The sequence below is a fragment of the Coptis chinensis genome, chromosome 8 (genome assembly GCF_015680905.1).
Source record: "Coptis chinensis isolate HL-2020 chromosome 8, ASM1568090v1, whole genome shotgun sequence".
NCBI lineage: Eukaryota > Viridiplantae > Streptophyta > Magnoliopsida > Ranunculales > Ranunculaceae > Coptis > Coptis chinensis.
In genome coordinates this window covers 46679288-46686973 of record NC_141463.1, presented here as the reverse complement: position 1 = coordinate 46686973, position 7686 = coordinate 46679288, and the positions used below count along the sequence as shown (strand labels likewise).

Sequence of the window (7686 nt, the reverse complement as noted above, 5' to 3'; positions counted from 1 at the left end):
AGGGCTTCGAGGTGCCAATGATGTCCAGCCCCAGCCATTGAGTCACAGCCAGCTGGTTCCGTCGCACCGAGCGCTGATACACGCATTTCCCATCTATGTTGTACTCTCCCTCGATTAGCGTGTCGAGTGATCTAATTGTAAAACAGCGGTCGGGTTTGTTATTTCGTTCACATTTCAATAAAATTGCAAAATATTTCATCTCAATGATTTTAATAAGTTTTGTTGTTTGATAAGTTCATTTTATTCTTCCTAGAACTCATAGACAAGTCTAATAGAAGAAAACTTGATCCCTAACATGTAGGGCTCATCTCTAAGCTCATACATGCTAACAAGTGGAACCAAAGCAATGACTTATCTCTAAGCTCATCACTTTGATCCCTAACTAGACACTACACCAACTATCATTTTGGGATATGATGTAGGTCTAGTTGTTCTTCCTAAATAACTTACCAAACCAACAACGAAGATTTTCCCTCACATGAGTTTTATTAACTCCCCAAACAGATATAATTCTCACTCGGGCAGAGTTTCTGCTCTGAGATCACATAACTAAAGTTTTATTCTAATTAACAGAAAATAAAACTGAATTAAAAACATTTTAATTAAAAACTGGAAATTAAATTCTTCATTACACTAGGAAAGCAGTAAACTACTTTACTCCTACTGATGGAATGCTAACCATTCCATAAGAAAAACTAAAACTAGACCCTTCTATTTATAGTTTTTCTGATGGTCTAGATTCAATCCATCTAATCTAAATCTAACGGTTACAAATAAAATATAATATCCCAGAGAATATTCTAGGGAATATTCTAGAAATATTCTAAGAAATATTCTAGAAATATTATCTGGAATAGTAATGGGCTTGGACTAAATAGTAACAGGCTTTGGCTTTATCTTCATATTTCAAACTGTACGACCATTTTTTGGAAGCTGGATACCGTTACGTAGAGTTTTCTACGCTGATCATTTTAGCTGGTCGAATGCTTGAATCAGAGTTAGGAGACGGAAGATATCGCCATTTGAAGTTTTCTCCTGACTTCCGGGCTGATTTAGGTCAGTTTGACCAAAATCTCTTCTTTAGCTGGCTTAGGGACTCAAGTTTGGATTCTTCAACTTGTTTCATAGTTCTCTGAGTCTATGAGCTTTGCTGGCAGTTTAAAGCTTTAAATGAGCTGATACTGAAGATTTCAAGTCCAAGCATTATTCGGTTGTATTTCATGCTAAAACGCAGGTTCTGTGTTTATTTTATCATTGTCTATTGAAACCTGTGAAAACATGAAAATACAATTAATTTATATTTATTAAACACATAATTGACCTAAATGTAATGTCTCAACGGGGTTTAAAACACAGTTTTGGGTACTTATCAACCACCCCCAAATAACACTTTGGTTGTCCTCAAGCAAAGAAGAGACACTAAAATAGATAAGTGGCCAAAAATGTGTAGTCTTAAGCTAATTCTCGTTTCACAAAGTGCGATTGCATTGACCGTATGCAACAAGGCTTTAAACCACTAGGAATTCCCTAGTGAACGAGTTTTAGCCTCGTGAGAGTTTTCCAGAGAAGATACCCACAAACTTCACCTATACTACAACGACTCAATAACAAAAGCTTGTTCCCTAAATTAGATATTAGATATCAAATATCTATACATCTCACTAGCGGGGAATGAAGATTAATTCCTACATTAATAAATGTACAATAATCAAAACATCTACATATGAATATGCATGTAGTGAACTTTACAATGAAATGTACAAACAGGGCCGTTTCTGGATCCTTCGGAGAGTGTCCTTAAGTAGGTTCTCACAGGTATGTGTCGAAACACAAATTCTCTCATATTTTTTCACTCAAGTTTTGCTTACTCCGGTGTCGGGTGGGCACACGTTTCCTCACATTCTCAATGACGTCCAAGGATGCCGAGGTCGATCAATCACGTCTACCACTTCCTATCACACTAACCTATCCTAATTGAGCTAGAGGACTTTTATTAGGTATTATGGGGCTTAGGAAGTGGTTTAGAAGGAATGCATGGGATAACAAAACAATGAGTTAGAGAAAATATGGTCTTCAAATAATTACTGGAGAAAACCTAGTGTTCTTCTGTTTCAAAATTATTCCATACTTCGCCCTTTTTGGCTTTTCTACTCCATTTGATTTTATTTTTGGAGTTTAGAACCTTTTTTTTTTTCATGGAATTTACCTTTTTCTTGGTTTTGACACAACTAACTGGATTTATCAATCAGCGGTAACTGATAGAACGAATTTTCGTATTTGTATAGGTCTTTCTCTTCTCTTTTATGCTCTTCATCATATTTCTCAAACTCATCATATATGGATATGGGTAAGGAAATAATGGTTGAAAAATGAAATGGATAATATAAAGGCTCAACGGGGAAAACTAGGGAAAATATAGTTTTTTGGGTTTGTATATATTTTTTTATTTGGCTATGTCGGTCCAAAGAATGTCTAAATTCTCGCCTAGGATATGGTATAGTGATCAAACAAGTGGACGTTTGATTTTTTTCTACTCAGAATTGCTTCATCCTTGGGTCATTACTCATATACACTTATGTTGAGGCTTTTTGGCTAGATTCTCACTGGATTTGGAATTTAAGTATTCTAACCATTGGTCCCAAAAAATTACTACTATGTACAGTCATTGCCACTCATTGCATGCATATTCATGAAAAGATATAAAAACTATTGCGTACGTATTAACATAAGTTTCTAAGAACCAATCCTAATTCTAATGCTAATGTGAGATTTCTAGACAATTTTCATCATATAAAAGGAAACAAGACCTTTATTACTAAATAAGACTAACTAATTTTTTTATTTTTATTTTTTGAATTTTTTTAGAAAGAAAGAAAAATGAATAACTTGAAAGTGCCTAATTTTTGCAAAATGTTTATCTCCCACCCCCAAACAAATGGATGCTTTGTCCTCAAAGTATCAAAAGAGATAAGGAAAGAAATTACCTGAGAAACGTGAGCAAAAATTCGGCTGAATCTCTATAACAAAAATTACATAATGCATGCAATAAGAAAATTGAAAATAGCACACCAATCAAGAAAAACAACCAAAATACACACACATATATAGACATAATAATTTAGGTTGTTTATAGTCAGATTTCTAAGACTTTTATCAAATATAAGGGTTTGTAGAAACCCTTGGCATTCGCACCCAGATGGTGGAATGATTTAGCAAATACGGATTATTCACTAATATGTTGAACAAATAAACTCGTGTCGTTGATAAACATTACCTTGCCACCCATCCGGTACTAAATTGAAATACACGAGTTATTTGGACGAAGGAACCAACACTTACAACTATCTCTCCAAATAGAAGAGCGCAGTTACCTTATTATGACATTACTTGAATGTAACAGAAAATGAGTCGTTTAAAGTTAGATACTCAAAACTTTATGTTGGGTCTTTTTAAGTCAGATTTCGAGACTAGGTATGTGGGGTCTTTTTACGTCAGATTCCCCTACACTATGCACACCCCCAAACAGGATGAAACCGGGGTGAAATGTTTCTCGATCAACTATAAGGGAATAGTTGAAAGATTTGGAGGTTTAGCGAGTACCCCAAAAAAAAAAATTGGTATTTTTACACACCCGTGTCGAGATAAAAAAATGCATCAGAAATTGTCCTTCATGAAGCTTAGTTATGTAAAATAGGACAAGTAGCATTTTGAAGATGTTCAGTTGAAAGATTGTTCTCAACTATGGGAATGATTGAATTGTCTCTTAGATGAAGGGTAAAGGTTCGCTACTCTTAGGTTGGTCTACATTTTGATTTACAATGATGGTAGAATTTTTTTCCATGTAGTAAATTCCTTAAAAGTATATTTCAGGTACCCGATATAAACGCATGTGTTTAAAGTTGATCATGTTTGCAAAATTATTAAGCATTCATAAAATTTGAATTCTAATCATGCTTGCTAATCATACGTTCTAAACATGCATTAACGTTAAATTACGGTTCTAAACATGCTATCATATCATTTCCAAAATGCTAAGGTTGATGTTTGTTCAAGTAGCCTAATCATGTTTGGAAATTGCATATAACCCTTTGACAGGAGAGTCAAAGGAGAGATAAAAGAAAACGTACCTTCCCAAATTGTGCTTACACGCACTTGGGGTCGAAGATGACTTGAGTGGTTATTGACCTGTTGACAGTTCGGGGTCAATACCACTCACCTGTTATTCAGAAAATTAATACATACATATAGAAGCCCACAACTAGGCCGAAATTATGGCACAAAGCCAATAAGTTACAGAGTTTGCCTTCGAGGGCTTTGATTAATTACACGAATATATTTACAAAAATAAAAAAATAAAAAAATAAAAAATATACAACACAATAATTTTTATTTTTATTTATTTTTTATTTTTTATTTTATTTTTATTATTTTTTAAAATGTGTAGTGTTTGGACGATGAAAATCGGGATCCACAATCCATATGCACTCGGCATAATCAAGCGTGGGAGTCGGCGTTTAAGAATATGCACAAGGCATTAGTTTGTTGTGCAAAAGTCTGAAATATTAAGTCCAAGTCCTTAGTTCCGTAAGATTTAAGTCTATAGGTCCTTAAGTCTTAAACACACACATTTAATTATCTATTTATTAATATTATTATTATTATTACTAGTAGTATTAGGTTCAACTATCAATTCATTGAATACTCACTTCATTTTAAAACCTACCCACTGTCTTTACTCACTACACTTTGTCAATACCTAATTCTTGCATTTTTAATTCACCCACACACTGACCTAACACATTTCGTTAATCAATACACGCTTTCAACCACTCAACATCACTACACCTCACTTCACCTAGTCTATCTTTACACTCACATTTTTTTTTAAAACACTCACTTACACATTTTTAAATTTCATCTTAACTCATACATAACTCCAGCCACCACGTCTTCATTGTTTCCTTTACTACAACAACAAGAAGACAATCACCTAATATCACATACGCACCAACAGTTCATCTTGCAGGGCATCAACATACTTCATCCACACATACACTGATACACCATAGCACACAAACACTTTTACACCTATCTCCACCATACTAGACCAGAAGCTCACACACAATTCTCTACATGACACAGACTCACCATCAACACAGCTACAGTGCCACCTTCATCGCTTTCACCAACGACCTCTACACTGAACTTCTTCACTATAGAAAGACATTTTTTTTTTTTTTACATAAGTATGATACAGAGCAACAGAGATCACGACACGGCTTCACAAATACAGCCACCACAAAATCATAATCACCTAACCTTCTTCACAGCACCACCACAACAGAACATTACCTCAACCTGCCACCATACTAGTGCTTCCAACCACCATCGAAACATCCATCATCACCCTTCATCAGCACCACTACACTTTTACAGCAACACCAACACCGTCAACACCGATCACACTCTCTTCTCATGACTTCACCATCGATCTAGCACGACAGACACTCAAAACAACAACAAACAGCCACCCAAATCACAACCAACAGCCATCAGTCATTAGCCACCACGTCCTCATCACCCAACAGCTCCTTCGCCAGTACATCCATCTCGACACAACCAACAGCACCAAATCACCATCAGCTTCTCACATGAATAACCACCATCTTCATTCATCAATCAGCACAGCACCACCGTCCACCGTCTTCTTTGTTATTTACCATCGCAACAACCCAACTCCAATCCAGTTGCAGCAGCAGCACCTTCAACAAAAGGAAATATAGATGAGAAGCAAGGAATTAATGGGTAAGAGAAGAGAATTTAAGAAAACACAAGGAAATTTAGGGGCGAGATGAAGTTTAGTTTAGTAGAAGAAGAAGAAGGAGTTTGTCAGAGAAGAACGAAAGGGAAGAAGAGAAGAAAGAGTGGGTGCGTTTTTTTTTAGGAGAACGAAAGGCCCAAAGGTAGGCCCATAACCACAAAATGGCAGATTTTGAGGGTTTTTTTTTTTTTTTTTTTTTTTTTTTTTTTTTTTTTTTAATTTGAATTTGAATTATTGTTAGAGGAAAATGAAAAATTGTGGAGGGAATAGAAATGATTATGGAGTGTTGTGACCAAATTAATTTATTTTGCAAATTTTACGGAAAACGCAGTGGCACCATTTTGATATTAGCTAGACATAACTAAAGTTTTATTCTAATTAACAGCGGCGCCATTGATCTGACTGTAAAACAGCAGTTGGGTTTGTCATGTCGTTCACATTTCAATAAAATTGCAAAATATTTCATCTCAATGATTTTAATAAGTTTTGTTGTTTGATAAGTTCATTTTTTATTCTCACAGAACTCATAGACAAGTCTAATAGAAGAAAACTTGATCCCTAACATATATGACTCATCTCTAAGCTCATACATCTTTAAGAAGTTGAACCAAAGCAATGACTTATCTCAAGCTCATCACTTTGATCCCTAACTAGACAATTACACCAACTATCATTTTGGGATATGATGTAGGTCTAGTTGTTCTTCCTAAACAACTTACCAAACCAACAATGAAGATTTTCCCTCACACGAGTTTTATTAACTCCCCAAACGGATATAATTTTCACCGAGGAGAGTTTACGCTCTCGAGATCACATAACTAAAGTTTTATTCTAATTAACAGAAAATAAAACTGAATTAAAAACATTTTAATTAAAAATTGGAAATTAAATTCTTCATTACACTAGGAAAGCAGTAAACTACTTTACTCCTACTGATGGAGTGTTAACCATTCCATAAGAAAAACTAAAACTAGACCCTTCTATTTATAGTTTTTCTGACGGTCTAGATTCAATTCATCTAATCTAAATCTAACGGTTACAAATAAAATATAATATCCCAGGGAATATTCTAGGGAATATTCTAAGGAATATTCTAGAAATATTCTCTGGAATAGTAATGGGCTTGGACTAAATAGTAACAGGCTTTGGCTTTATCTTCATATTCCAAACTGTACGACCATTTTTTGGAAGCTGGATACCGTTACGTAGATTTTTCTGCGCTGATCATTTTAGCTGGTCGAATGCTTGAATCAGAGTTAGGAGACGGAAGATATCACCGTTTGAAGTTTTCTCTTGACTTTCGGGCTGATTTAGGTCAGTTTGACCAAAATCTCTTCTTTAGCTGGCTTAGGGACTCAAGTTTGGATTCTTCAACTTGTTTCATGGTTCTCTGAGTCTATGAGCTTTGCTGGCAGTTTAAAGATTTAAATGAGCTGATACTGAAGATTTCAAGTCCAAGCTTTATTCGGCTGTATTTCATGCTAAAACGCAGGTTTTGTGTTTATTTTATCATTGTCTATTGAAACCTATGAAAACATGAAAATACAATTAATTTACATTTATTAAACACATAATTGACCTAAATGTAATGTCTCCACGGGGTTTAAAACACAGTTTTGGGTACTTATCATCGAGCATCAGATCGTAAGTCTGTGGGTACATGGATTGCTGCTGAGTCAGCACGTGGTTGACCAAAGGAATGCCCGTGATCCCGGAGAGCAAAACAGGTGTGACTTCGTGGCGCACACCCTCGACGGTAACCCAAAAATGCTCGCCATTAAAGCTCCCATTGTCGTAGAATTTCATCACCAAATCCTTGGAATAAAGCCCGCCATTAGCATATAATAAGTACTCCCATCATCTAG

The 7686-nt window shown here is 35.3% G+C and overlaps 1 long non-coding RNA gene across 1 annotated transcript; it reads right to left on the bottom strand.

Moving 5' to 3' along the window:
• Positions 1-510: 510 nt before the first annotated feature.
• Positions 511-7333, bottom strand: LOC147481677 (uncharacterized). The gene is made up of 2 exons (XR_015204253.1): positions 2985-7333; positions 511-1268 (listed from the first exon to the last, which is right to left on the bottom strand). It is a non-coding gene; the product is annotated as an uncharacterized LOC147481677 (long non-coding RNA).
• Between the last annotated feature and the right edge of the window lie 353 nt (positions 7334-7686).